This window comes from Papio anubis, chromosome 6 (genome assembly GCF_008728515.1).
Source record: "Papio anubis isolate 15944 chromosome 6, Panubis1.0, whole genome shotgun sequence".
In the NCBI taxonomy this organism is placed as follows: domain Eukaryota; kingdom Metazoa; phylum Chordata; class Mammalia; order Primates; family Cercopithecidae; genus Papio; species Papio anubis.
Window position 1 is genome coordinate 67,246,119 of NC_044981.1, and position 12,825 is coordinate 67,258,943.

The 12,825-nt window shown below is 36.1% G+C and overlaps 1 protein-coding gene across 23 annotated transcripts in view; it reads left to right on the top strand.

The window, feature by feature from the left end:
- Positions 1-12,825, top strand: part of RIMS1 (regulating synaptic membrane exocytosis 1) — a 492,346-nt gene that overhangs the window by 67,876 nt on the left and 411,645 nt on the right. The gene's annotated exons all lie outside the window — the stretch shown is intronic.

The following is a 12,825-nucleotide window of genomic DNA, read 5'->3' on the forward strand; positions in this document are numbered from 1 at the left end:
ACTGTTAGCATGATATATGTAGTCTTCTTACTGCAAGGATTAAATTTTCCCACATATCTAATTTAGGAAATACAGAAGTACTTTAGGATTTTAAGATTGTTGTATTGTTAGGTTTTAATCTTTCTCTTTCTTTCTCTCTTTCTTTCCACAATTCTATTTTTCTTCTCTCAACAGGATTTCACATAAGGCATTAATATAATATAAATTAAAACTTACAACCAAGAAAAAATTGATATTATAAACATGTTTGCTATGTAAACAGAGTTATTATAGTAAACTTTAAGTTTTGCTCTGAGCTTCCTTTGATCCCCAACCAAAACAAATCATGATAAACATTTGTAGTATAAGAAGAGTATCATTTTTCTTGGTGTTAGATTTTGAAAAATAATAATGTGGAGTTTATTAGAATGGAATCAAACTGATGTAATAGTCAGCAACTTCACCACTATTTTACAGTAAAGACAGAAACCGACTTCATGCAGCTATTTCTTGTATCGACCTCTCATAAAAGCTGAAGGCATAACATTAAAATGCAGTTCAGGGAAAGCTCTTTTATGACGGACTATGATAATGTGGTCCAAGTTTTGAAGTCCTCTTGTGGTTTAGTTTCCTCTAAGGAAAGGACTCATTTCATCTAGTTGAGTGAATGAATGACTCATTCTTCAACAGCAGTTCCCAAACACCTGCCTGAACACACTAGAGTCACCCAGGAGAGCTAATAATATGAAAATTTCTGAGCCCAAATCCCAGCTCTGTAGGTCCAAGCTGGGACCCAAAGAAGTCTTCCCTTTAAAAGCTTCTTTAGATATTTCTGATGGATAGCCAGGTTTGGAAGCCATTCATAGATAATTTGCCCTGAATTTCATTTCTGTCAGTTGGTCTTTTCACATGATCTGGTTATTGGAGAGGGTTGTAAAATCTGCATTTGTATTGGACCTAGAGTAAAAATATTGCACAACAAAGGGAGTCAACTTTTAAGAAAGTTATTAACCAAAAACTTCTCTGGAGTAGTTAGGTCTCTGGAATATATGCTTAGTGAGAGACAGTTGATGGACTGGTGAAAAACAGAAGTGAAGAGAGGATAAAGGGGAAACAGGACCACTAAATTTAAATATATGCAGAGATGTTCTTTTAGAAGAGCAACAAACTTACTCTATGCAGCTTTTCAAGAGCAAAGTTATAGGAGTGATGTATGAAAGTTACATAAAGGCAGATTTCAGTAAACATTTTAAAAATAATATTCCAATAGTAAGGAATTTTTAACATTAGAGTTAGATATCCCAAGGCCGATGAATTCTCTGTAGTTTTAGGTTTGCCTACAGTAGAAGCATGAATGCTAACGAACAAGTTAATGGCTTTGACAAAAGTGGTGACAGATTTCAGTCTTAGAGTTTGAAACACTCTGATGTTTTTCTATATACATGAATCTATAAATAAGTACATGCAAAGTAAATGCCGGGGTTAATTAGAACTCTGGAAGTGACATTAAAGAGCAAGGTGAATATTAGTTATACATGATAATATAATTAAAATTATTTTACAACCCTCAAGAACACTAAATGACATGACAGTGTATATACATATTAAAAGTATAATAAACTAAAATTTTATTATATAAAATAAATATATTTTATATTTAACATTTTAGGGTAGAAAGAGTCAGCCTTTATTATGTTATTAGTTCAAGATTCCTATGCTTGATCTTGTTATTTTTATCTATATTTGGATATAATTAAATTTTAATTAAAAATTAATTTAAGCAACTTCAAGGAAATAAAATGGTTTAGTAATAAAATAAGAGTTCAGCTTGTGAATCTAATGCTGTGGCAACTTACACAGGGCAGAGCTGTGTAAAGGCTTTATCAAGATGTTATTATTTAACCTGCTTACCACATAGAGTTGCTGTGAGGAACAAATGAGTTAATGCATACAAAGAGTTTAAACAAGTCCCTATCATAAGTGCTCAATAAATATAAGTTATTATTATTGCTACTATTGATGAATAGAATGACTTGTTTTTGGTTGGTGATCATAACATTTGTCATGGTACGTGGCACAGAGCAGGTTTCCTGTATTTGTTCATTGATTACATTCAATCACTATGTAAAGATTCGATGTCATAATCATCAGGGTTTCCCAGTGAAGCTGTGGAGTCCACTACCATTTCATGTATTTCCAATGTAGACATTTCTTGAATGTTTTCCCAGTAGCTGGACTGTTGCTATTAAACAAATTCTCTTATGCTTATATAAGAATGCATGTTTCCTGAAGAAGTCGGTGGTGGATAAATGAGAGTCCATAGCCTGAACTTATTTCTGGAGTTCATTACATTTGAGTTTTGAAAGGACTAAAAATTAAAGGAATGGGAGAAGGGGTCAGGTAATTTGATGTAAGAAAAGTAGAATATGGAAGGGAGATTAAAGTGACAAAATGATGTTCTAAAAATGTGACGTAGATTTATCTGACTTAGGTAATAAACTATATTAGGAATTATGAATTTTTGGTAGGTACAGATTTAATACATGACAGGTAATGGGAGGTGAAGTCTTGAAATGACAATTCAGGAATAATTAGCTCAGGTGAGGCCACAAAAATGACAGCCCTATCAGGTCAAGGAGGAAAGCAGATGTCTTGGAGCATGTTCACCTTTGTTAGCGAGGAGTAAGAAATCCTATTTGCTAGATTAACTTTTCAAATGCTGTACTGTTCATCCATATTTTCCTAAATGTTTGCTCATATGTCCATCAGTTTGGATGAAGGGGATGAACAAGTTATTTACAAGATTTATTTGCTTTACTCACTCTACATGCAAAAGACAGAGAAAGAAGCAATCATATTCCAGTATTAAAGTTGTCATGTAAGTGTCAAACTGATTTGGTTTCCTTTTTTTTTTTTTTTGTCATATTTTAGGAAAAAGAGGCCCATGACCTCTTGACAAAATAAAGAAATATTCATTCACAATAGAAAATGAAAAGTGTATATTTCTCATATGGCACTTAAATATTTTTCCAAAAGTAAAAGCCCATGTAATAACACATTTTCATATCTTATTGGCTCCAGTTTTCTCTAACTTTGTAGGCAGGTGAATCAGTTGAAAAAATAGTTACAATTAATTGAAAGTAGTGCCTGAAATGGTTCATTAATGCTTTTCCAAGTTTCATTTTCCCATTTTATTTTAGCTATTTAAAATCCACTTAAATCCCACCAAGGAAGAACCATTGTAGGACCTCTCAGTAGATATGTATTTAGCTATTGGGCTCCCAGATGAGGGAGGAAAATTAATGCTTTGTGGGGAAAAGACATACTTAGATACATAGAAGTACCTAAAAAACATTATTCAAAGAGCTGTGATTTTGTGATACAAATAGAAAACAGAAAACTCTTAGTTGTAAAATAACTCTGGCAATTATCCTTACAAATGGCATCAATTTCCCCCTCTGCTACCAAATTTCATTTTTTTTATCCTGAACATTTAAAGTGTGGACAACCATTATCTGACAACTCTCTCTTACTCTTTTACAACATTGCAGTAGGCAAGAGGATGTGAATTAAAGACTAATGCTTGCAACTTGAAATATTCTATTGTAATTTTATGGCTCCTGCTACAACTTGAGTGACAATGAAATAATTTATTTGCTCAACACAAAATACTTCACAGATATCAGGTAATTTTGAAATGATGAACTGTGCTTATAAGAAGAAACTATGATATTTCACAAATAAATTTTGTAATTTGGGTGGCATTACCCTTTTTTAAACTCACAAAGCACCAGTAATAATATATGATATGTGACTATGTGGCATGACCAAAAGCATGTGGGATTCAGAGCATGGTTCCAGGCCCACTTTAGGTGCCAGAAATCTTAGCTGGTGTTATTAACTGTTGTTTTCCTGTCTTCTTCTTGTTTGCTTTTCATATCAAAATAGGTTTACATTTCTTGACATTCATCTTGTTTTGCTGAAGTGATTTTTTAAGTTAATTAAGACCATTTTTAGTTATTTGCCTCTCTTTGAGAAAGTTAATATACCTGTTTAAGTTGATCTTATTGCCTACTGAACAGTCTCTCACCTCTCTCTCAATGAAGTTAGTGATTGTTTCTTACGATGGAGAGACTACACACAGCCTGGCTTGTGACAAAGCCAGCAGGTGAGACTAGTGGTTTTCAATTGGGCTGTAAGACATAAATTAGCTGTGAGGGGTGTTGGAATTCTTTACTAGTAGAAATGGAAATACTAAAAGCTATGAACAATTTCATCTTTAAGATAACCTATGTTAGTTCCTAGATTATTCCTGTAATACTGTCATTCTCACTTTTTGATCAATATGTTTTCTTTAGTGGAAAAGAAAATGACTGGGACTTTTGTTTATACAACTGAAGCCCATGATGATGTTTCACACAGAAGCACCTTCTGTCATGGGTCATGGAACAAAACAGGCTGAATCTATGGATCCAGATTATGTTTCCTACCTTGCTGGAGATATTAGACGTCCTTGTAGTTTTTCTCATGTCCTCTCTAATTACTGCAGATTGTCATTCCCAAATTAGTTTTCTTTTTTTAAAAAAACTCACTCTAAATCTAAAAGACTAACCCTTCTAAGCAGGCTTCAGATGTGTTTACCTAAATATTCAAGTAGACATGGGTTAGTGAGAAAGAAAGAAAGAGAGTTAGCTAGAGTTAGAAGCCTGGCAGAGTCTGCCCCACCCAGGCCTGCCCAACAGTGCTTCCTGTAGAGAAGCTGGGTACTCAAGAAAAAGTGAAAAAAAAATTTTTTTTTGCATTCAACAAGCCAAAGAGGAAATTGCCAATTTCTTCCTGCAGAAGACATAGTGACCCCACTAAATAGTGAAAACGTAACTATTAGTGAATGATAGGTGGGAAGAGAGAGTCCTCTCAGATGTCTCCTCTCTTCCCCACCTCTGGTACAGGTACAGGTGGGAAAGAAGTATCAAGCCAAAGTTTCTGCCTCTAGGAACTGAGTTAGAAATACGTGAAGAGATAGAGAAATCATTTTCATTCTCTAAACCTTTCCAAAATGAATCTAATGCAGCATTGTCCTGCATGGATCTTTCTGGGAGAAAATGGAGATGGCCATTATGGTCAAATGAAAGGTGACATTTTGAGAAATAATTCCCTATGTGTTTATTTCATGTAATCCCTGTTTACCTCCTCAGCAACTTTGTTTCCTCACTAAACTCTTCTCCTCTTCTCTCCCTCTCCCCCTTCCTCACCCTACCACTTGCTTCCACTTCCCCTTCTCTCTTCTCTTTCTGTATCTTTAACTTCTCCCTTTCCCATGGGTAATTACTCACCTAGAATTATACCCGTTAGTAAAAAAGACCATCTTCCCTTCATTATACCCTCTTTTCTCAGTTTGGCTTTCGTCTATGCTTGTAGCAATTATCTTCATTCTCTCTTTATTTTCACATCAACCTACTTCTCAGCCCACTGCAGTTCCACTTGAGCTTCACCTCTTTCTCCTTCTGGAGAGTTCAAAGCATGATTTCAGACCTCATGTTATTTGATACCTCCTTCTGATACACTGACTATTGCTTCCTCTTCTGGAAATTCCTTACTTCTCGATGGATAGGTGTTGTTTTGTTCTGTTATCATATGGAATGAACAGGTTTTCCTTTGCAGGTTTAGTGGCAGGAAATTTCCGGCATTCTAAGTTTTTCTAAAGTTATGTTGGATTTGCAGGCAGCACATGGTTTTTGGAGAATTAATGCAGGTTAGTAAGTAGAAAAAAAAGCAAATAGGAGAATGAATATGTAAGGAATGGTAGCAGATATAAATCCATAAGTAAGTAAAGTAAGTATAACATTTTAAGAATTGCTGGATGGAGAAATAAACTGATTGTGTTAACAGAAAATAATAGCTTGAGTAAAAAGAGGTTAATGGGACATGTTGCCAAAATATTGGAAACAATATGAGAAACTTATAGAATCAAGCTTGTTTGTATGCTGGAGATCTAAAGGATGATAAAGGGGTGGATTTCAATGATTAAGAAGACCGGAGACTTGACTTCTTACCTATTATTTTCTTTTCTTATCAGTCTTTGAAAAATTTGATTTCCAAAATTTAAAATCTCCCATTAATCTCTGCAGTGAATCTTTAGTTTGTTATCACCTTTATTTTAGAATCCTAGCCTTTTCATATTGTTTTGTGAATAATTTCCTGGGCTCTTCAGGGGAAGGTCAACATTTCTCATCACTAACTGTGAAAAATGGCCAGCTGGTTTCCCTTGTCTTATAATTAGGAACCTACTTCACCTATCTTCCATACCTTTTGAAAGTAAAAATTACTCATAAACTCCTAAATCTTCCCTGAATACACACTGGTGGTGTAACAGGACCTGATGGTTTGCGATTAGTGTATCTGGGTTTTTGAAATGTCAACATTCGCTTTTCCCTTCTGGTGTAGAATTTTCACTGTTCCATCTTCATCTTATGGGTAACAGTCATCGTGCTCATTTCTTCACTGATAATTGACATGAATATACAAATTTCTATATAAAATGAGTTTTAAAATAATATTCTTCAGCTTTTCCTCTTTTAGGATTTGTGAATGGAAATGAGGTCACTTTTAAAGACCTTCTTTAAAATATATATTTGAAGATATTTTTATCAATTGCATGCTACTTGTCTTGCAAAGGAATCTTTTGTCTTTTCACCTTTCTTTTTTTTTTTTTTTTTATTATAGAAACCCTTTCTCTATGTACCAGGTAATTTGTCTTGAATTTCACATTTTGCAGTATTCCAGTTTTGCCATTGGTCTTAAGGTCACTTTACCCTTCTAGTTTAGCCAGCTCAATATTCTGATGTCACCATTGTTCTGCTGTTATGTAATATTTCGTGAATATGATCTGGTAATACTAGAATAATGTTTAAAGGACACTGAATTATGTAGGATGATTTGAATACTTTCAGAAATATACCTATATCAGGAAATCAATGATATCGAAACATGTCTGAGGATGCTGGACTCTGTAACTTCATAGTTGATGTTTATCAGTTTCCGTTCATCTTTTAAGTATTAAAGACAGATGGCTGCCTGGAATGGTGGAAAGCATGTTAGTTTTAATACCAAACCAACCTTAATTAAAATCCTGACTTCTTACGGTTTCAACATTTGCCATTTATCATTGGAAAAATAATTTAACCTCTTAGATCCATAGTTTCTTCATCAGCCAAGTAGGAGAATCATATCCCCCAGCAGGGTGGTATGAAGAATACGTGACATATGCTGTGGGTATTTTGGTACATGATAGGTATCAAATAAGTAGAAGTTCTTCTTATTTTCCTACCCTCTTCAGAAAAAATCAGAAAAAAAGGATGAGTTTTCTCTACTATTAAGAAATTTCCCCATATATAATTACTTTACTGTTTTATTTGATAAAATATTGGTACACCAGATGTTAAAAAGTATTTCACTGGTTCAAAGCAGTAATTGTATATTAAGGAGTCCTTTCCACTACATAAGTCATATTCTATGAAATACTCTCTTTCTTGTTGAGAAAGAGAGTGAACCGTACTCAAACCATATGAACACAAATTTAGTGAAGTTAGTGAAATCATAAAACTTGTTGGTCATTTATATTTTATAAATACTGTATAGAAACTTGCTATGACAAAAACTATTACCTAGACTCTGTTTTAAATCACTGTATTTTACCATATTAAATTAGTTACTCAAGCTTGAAATCCATAGATTTTCATTCTTTGTATCTTCTTTATTCATTGTACAAATATGTGGTGAGTTGCTATCACATGTAAGACACTGTTCTAGGCTCTTGGCATATGTCAGTGATCCAAACAGACAAAGATCTCTGATCTTGAGAAGTTCATATTTCAGCAGTAGGAGACTGTACATCTCAGAAAATAGTAGAGCAACGTGAAGCGTGCATGGAAATATTTGGATGTGATGAGAGGAGCAGATTGTAGTAGTAAGTAGGATAATTAGAGTAGGAACCATCAAAAACTTGACAATTGAGCAAAGACTTTAAAGAAGTAAGGGGTTTAGTCATACCAGTATTCGGAAGAGCTATCCAGACAGAAGGAAAGGTTGGTGCAGAAATCTCAAGGCAGGAAAGGTAGATGCAGGGAGTAGTGCTGGGAGTTCTGATGCTATCCTAAGGACTCAGGCACTTCCTTGTGAGTAAAGTAGGGAACTATTGGGTAGAGATGGCAGGACCTGATTTATATTTCAAAAGAGTCACTTTGGCTGTTGTGTTGAGAATAGACTCCAGGAGGAGAACAATAGTAAATGCTGGGTGACCAGTTAAAAATCTATGGTGAGAATTCAAATGAAAGACAATATTGGCTCAGGACAGGGTGGCAATAGTGGAGGGGTTGGTAAGTGGTCAAATTCTGCACAAATTTAGAAAATACATGCAGTCTGGTAGATAGGACACAGGATGTGAGAGAAAACAAGGAGTCAAGTCTAAAGTTTTTCACCTGAACAGCTGGAGAAACGTAGTTATGAACAGCCAAGGTGGAGATGGCTGCTGGTGGATCAAGTTCGGGGGGAAAAAAAGATGAAAAGTTCCATTTTGGAGATGCTGATTTTGAGAGGTCTATTAAATACCCAAGTAAAAATGTCAGGAGGCAGTTAGATGTCTGACTGGAGCTAAGAAGAGAGACTCAGGCAGGAAATAGGAATTTTGCATGGATTGGGGGTACTTTATGGTTAATGTCATGTTGATGAATGGCATGAAGCACTGAATGGGGAGTGTTGAAGGAAAGGTGGCCAGCTACAGAGTCCCTGAAGTCTCTTCTTGTCTGTTTCTAGGTACTTTTAATCAGTGATCAGCAAATCAGAAAATTGTATATTTAAAAAACATTTCATTTTGTCAATCTTACATTATCTTAACTGCTCCTAAGGTCTCTTAGGACCAATGTGGACTACTACAATAACACTTGGGAAGTAGACACAAACACATGTATTTCTCCAACACTGTTTGGAGATAATTGTCTCCATTTATTATAGGAAAATTCAAAAACCATAACATTGAGAACAGAAATGTAAACGTGCTATAGTCTACTATTTGGCTGCTTCCTGCACAATAACTAGTTTCCTGACATTAGTCATGAAAGATAAAACCATTTAAAGTTCAAATTCAGATAAAGTTTAACATAAAATAGTGGTTTTTTTTGGGAGGGAAGGTAGAGGGTAGTGATTGCAGGCACCAAAATGGAAAGTCAAAAGAGAGAAGGTAATTATGTAAATTGTGTTTCTTGAAGGCATTTAGAATTTTTAATTCACATACTCTAAGTATCTGAAAGCACATTTAGTTCCTGTTTGGAGAGATGAAAGCCTTGCCATAGCTTCATCTGCAGGCTTGTGGCAATGTTAGTCTCTCCCGTGTGTACGTGCACTGAAGAGTGGAAGTGGCTGAGTGGGCAGTTGGCAACCATTCATCGCATTGATTGCAGCCATTCATAAAACCCAGCAGCGCTGAGGGTGGAGTCAGGAGGAGCATTCCCCTGAGGCGGTTGCAGAATGTCTTATTTGCATAAATCTTCAGTGATGCTTCAGTGATGAGGGAATGCTCACATTCAGTTAGAAAACTGTGGAAGAGCCCCAATCTGATAAAACTGAGTAATTAAAGACTTTGCAAAGGACAAGAGGTCAAACCCTTTGAATTCCTAGTCCCTCAATCCATGGTAATTCTGGGAAGTCAGCGTTGTGGCAGCGTTTGTGGTCTTCTTATGTCTGGCTGAAGGAGTAAATTACACACAGAGACAAACACCTTAAAAGCTGCAACATACTGAAATATCATTGTTGTGTTTCTTAAAGTATGGGGGGTTTATATTATTATACCAAGTCTAATGCATAGGAGATAGTGGAAATTGCTGAGGTTACACAGTTTCCATATGTTAAAACTGTCAAAAGTGTTAAGGTTTTATCCCTCCAAACTGATGCAATTTAATTATAATTTTAAAGAAATGGTAACCTACACAAGCAAAAATCTTGTGAGTATACTTTTGATGTGTCTTACTCTGAGTGTAGGGAACTTTCTTCCTTTTCTTTCTTATATCTAGAAAAAATTTTAGCTAAAAAAAAGTCAAATTAGAAAATGCAGGAATATCTATTGCTATGATTTAGAACCCCCTGAAATTGGGTAAATAATTAGCAACCTGAAACAATTAGTTTCCTCCCTTTAAAACGCAGATTCAGCAGCTAGCTGCTTTGCTCTAGTCTTGAATATTTGTCCTGTGGCCAGGATATATCCTATTATGGAAAATGTGTTGTTTTCCTGTTTTATTCAAATTAATTCTAAATATGTTGCTTTTGAACACTAATGTGTTTATTTTTATTATTCAATAAAACTTTAAAGTTCAAAAAATTGAATGAAATTTTTATCAGAAAGATTCTATAACATACGTAGACAGAAACAGTATATCAACTTGTAATTTTAAACCAAAACCACTGGGACTTGAAATTAGACAAGAATTTTCTTACAAAGATAGGGCCCTTTTTAAATTGTTATTTTATTTTATTTTTTTGTTTGAGATGGAGTCTCGCTGTGTAGCCCAGGCTGGAGTGCAGTCGCACGATCTCAGCTTATTGCAACCTCTGCCTCCCGGGTTCAAGCAGTTCTCCTGCCGCAGCCTTCTGAGTAGCTGGGACTGCAGGCATGCACCACACACCTAGCTAAATTTTGTATTTTTTTAGTAAAGATGGGGTTTCACCATGTTGGCCAGCCTGGTCTCAAACTCCTGACCTCAACTGATCCACTGGCCTTAGCTTTCCAAAGTGATGTATTACAGGCGTGAGCCACCACGCCCAGCAGATAGGGCCTTTTAGTCAGAAAAAAAAAAGTTTGCTTACAAACCTACCTTTAGTGTTGCTTAATACCTTATATTTGTTAGAAAATAGTTACTTCAGCACATATTTTTAAAAAACTATTAAGTAGTAGATTTGTTTTCTTTGAAAGCTTTGTATGAATACCTATGACATGAGGGGAAAAAAAGAGATGAATTAAGGTTTCTCATAGATTTAATTCTTTAGCATTTTTCCAAGTTGGTGATATTTCAGATATTTTCACAAATCAGTGCGTGTAGATTAAAAATGCTGCGGCCAGGCGCGGTGACTCACGCCTGTAATCCCAGCACTTTGGGAGGCCGAGGCGGGTGGATCACGAGGTCAGGAGACCGAGACATCCTAGCTAACACGGTGAAACACCATCTCTACTAAAAACACAAAAAATTAACCAAGCGTGGTGGCGGGCGCCTGTAGTCCCAGCTACTGAGGAGGCTGAGGCAGGAGTATGGCGTGAACCCAGGAGGCGGAGCTTGCAGTGAGAGGAGATCACACCACTGCACTCCAGCCTAGGCGACAGAGGGAGATTCCGTCTCCAAAAAAAAAGGGCATATGTGAGAATTGCTAAACATTTTCAAATGCTATGAAGTTTAACTTGCTGGACTTTTTAGCTTGTGTAAGTTTGATTAAAATTTCAGAGCTCAGAAATCCTAGGACATTACACTTCCCTAGCAACTGCCTTCTGAATGTTTTAAAGGCTGATGCATGATTGGCCTTCTTCCACGACACTGGGGAAAGAACACAAGGCTTTGTGGTTCCTGTGGATGTCGTTGACTCACATCTCTTGACCAATTCATTAAAAGTTTAGCATCAACTCTTGATGAACACCACTTTTTAAAATTTTTATCCCAAAGGGAAGGTGTGTTGAGGCTTTGAAATGGCACCGTTTTCTTTTCTTGTCACGTTACATATTGATTTGGAAGTCTTACTGACCTTGTTTGGAATGAGCAGTGTGTGTGTGCACGTTTCTGTGCGTTGTGTCCATGTTTTCCTGTATCATTTCTTTCAGAAGTGGAGAAATTTGCCATGCAGCTTTAAGCTCTGGGAAAAGAGTTTATCTACCACTGCTTCACCAGCGATCCACTTCTGGAATAACATGACTGGCCATAAATATGAGCAGGGTAGTCAAATCTCCAAGAAGCCTCCATGAAAGCTCTTAAGAACCAGATTCATATTTGAAGCCTTCTGGATCCTAAGGGGCATTCCATTTAGCAAAGACTAAGATGTGAGGTCTAAGTTTTATAACCAAGCCTTCTCTATTCAAAGCTATGTTTATTTTAAAGCTTTTGAGGAGAAGGAATATCTGAGCCATCCATGTTCATCCTCAGAGGGAGGTGTTTTCTGATTTCTGCCAATAAATGTCACCAGTGCTCTGTAAGCGCTGTTTACATGAAAGTAGGAATATCTCTTCCTGCTGCCCTTTGGAGCTTTGTTATATTGTCTACCATCTACATTTATTTTGTGATGGATGACTTATGACACAAAGACATTTAATTACTTTTTTCACATTTTGGAGTATCCTTTCTTATTTTACGCGCGCGCGCGCGCACACACACACACAGACACTTTATATATGAACCTTGTCTTTGATCTCTTCCTCCCTCTTAGCATGAGGAAATTTTGAACAAGGGGGATGCCTTGAGGCCTCTCAGATCTTTTTGCACAAACAAAGACCTGTGTGGTGATTGATGGTGTGAAACAAAAGTCCGTATTTTTTAGTAAAACAGCAAAAGCCACAGAATATCCTGCTCAAAATGTAACATATCAACGCAACAGCTGTTCCTATTTTTAAGCTTTCAGACATCTTCATGTGGTCATGCCAAAGCTTTCAGTAGCTTTTCTGCTATGGGAAAAGCTGCTGACAATCATGTTATTGATGCTAAAAGGAAAGTCAAATACAGAGGCTAGCACAGATTTTATTTGGGTATAATTGAGCTTTTGGAAGCCTGAGTCAAAGATTTCCAACTCCAAAGACTTTGCTGGGGCCCCAAGGTTAATATT